At 41.2% G+C, this 2,142-nt stretch overlaps 1 pseudogene; it reads right to left on the reverse strand.

The window, feature by feature from the left end:
- Positions 1-216: 216 nt before the first annotated feature.
- On the reverse strand, positions 217-1,652 carry LOC139830839 (protein ALP1-like; annotated as a pseudogene).
- Positions 1,653-2,142: the final 490 nt, after the last annotated feature.

Below are 2,142 nucleotides of genomic sequence, written 5' to 3' on the forward strand. Positions count from 1 at the left end.
AACCTATTCCAGCAATATAAACAACATATTCTAGCAATATACAACATATTCCAACAATATAAACAGCATATTCCAGCAATATACAGCATATTCCAGCAATATACAACACATTCCAGCAATATAAACATCATATTCCAGCAATATACAACATATTCCAGCAATATAAATGACATTCCAGCAATATAGATGATATTCCAGCAAGTAATATTACACATTACATAAGGATGGGTAATTCATAGCAGATTACAACATCAAAATACAACATCAAATTTGAGCTGGCCCCCTGTTTGCCCACATAGCTAGTGCAAATTCATTCCTCTTTTGTTTCCATGTTGCATTATCGAAAGCAACATCATTGTGCTCCTCATGGACAGGTTCTGGTGCCCATGTCGCCTCCGGTGGGAAATAGTCATCCTCCCCAAATTGAAGTACCCAATTATGGAGAATGGCACAAGCTATAACTACTTTTACCTGGGTCTTATAAGGATGGAATGGTCTATTGTAAACAAACTTCCAACGGTTCTTGTATGCAGCGAAGGCCCTTTCAATTGATATCCTTAGAGAGGAGTGTCTTAAGTTGAACAGCTCTTTATAATTTTCAGGATGATTTCCTCCACCATACTCCTTGAGGTGGTACCATATTTACGGTATGGTGGAAGGAAACCCGGTCTCACGGCATAACCAGCATCAACAAGGTAGAATTTTCCTATGAAAAATGCAGCTATTAGCTATGGCAGAAAGTACTAATTTGTTTGGAGCTAATGGGTTTGAGTTATTACATGGAGGAAGTGACAACCCATCATCCCTCTCCACAGCATCAGCAAGTATGACGGCATCATGGGCCGACCCCTCCCAACCAGCAAGAACATAGGTAAACTTCAAATCGAAGTCTACCGTTGCCATAACATTTTGGGTAGTGCCATCTTTTCTACCCCTAAAGGCGGCTGAGATATTTGCTGGTACTCTAGCCATGACATGAGTCCCATCTATTGCTCCAATACAATCCTAAATCGGAAAATACAAGTACGGGTTATTCATGGGTCTTATCGAGATAAGAGTATCTAAAGTTTCAAAATAGATTACCTTGAAGTAAGGATTGAAGCGGTTGTTTTCCTCAATTTTATGGTGGATATGATTGGAGGGAGGACGGATCATCTCAGCTCGCAACTCTCCAACAGCATATAGCACCGCTTTAAAATACCTACTAATTACTTCAATAGATCTTCTAAAAACCGGTTGTAGAGCTCTAAACCTTGTGTTGTGGCCAACTACTAGGAGAAACATGGCTACTTGTTCCTCAATAGAAGTATGAATACTATCTTTCAACAGCCCTCTCTCTCTAAACAAAGTGCACACACGAAAGAAAGGAGCTCTTTTCATTCTTAGCTGGTTTGAGCAATTTATGTCGCTAGAATGATAGATATATCTCAGATTCGACTCCCTAGCTACATCCATATCAATCCTACGACCTATTGTTAACATCGGAGTTTGTTTCCTAGCTCTCCTTGAGATAAAGATCATGTATGCACCCAATATAGCTGCGATATTGGCAGCTTGCACAATTAGTTGGCGCCTCTTTCTTACCAAATCATCCATCTAACACAAATACAAACAGCAAAGCATCTTACATACATTAACAAAAATATGCAGCACTCACAATAATGAAATGGCTCTACATATATCAAGTTTACAGCCCACAAGTTAAACATATTGATACGTCCAATTTGCATCACTATTTTATATCATAATTTGCTGTTATTCATTGATATATTTCATATTGGGACACAATACTTATGTTATTTCATCTATTTTGCATGTTTCATCATTATTGGAGGATCGAACACCGGAGCCAGGATTCTGCTGGAAAAAGCACCGTCAGAACGCAATATTTCGGAAGATCAACTCTGGAAGGAAATTATACCAAAAATCCTATTTTTCAAGATGACGAAGGAAGCCAGAAGGAGGAGCCAGGAGCAGCCAGGGTGGGCCCACACCCTAGGGCGGCGCGGCCCAGGCCCTGGCCACGCCGGCCTATGGTCTGGGGGGCCCACGACCCTTTTCGCCTCCTTTTCTTCGCCAAACCCTTCGTCCCGAAGACCTAAGCCACAGAGGGTACCTCGCGAAGAGTTACAGCCGCCTCTG

The sequence above is a fragment of the Lolium perenne genome, chromosome 4, assembly GCF_019359855.2.
Source record: "Lolium perenne isolate Kyuss_39 chromosome 4, Kyuss_2.0, whole genome shotgun sequence".
Classification (NCBI taxonomy): Eukaryota; Viridiplantae; Streptophyta; class Magnoliopsida; order Poales; family Poaceae; genus Lolium; species Lolium perenne.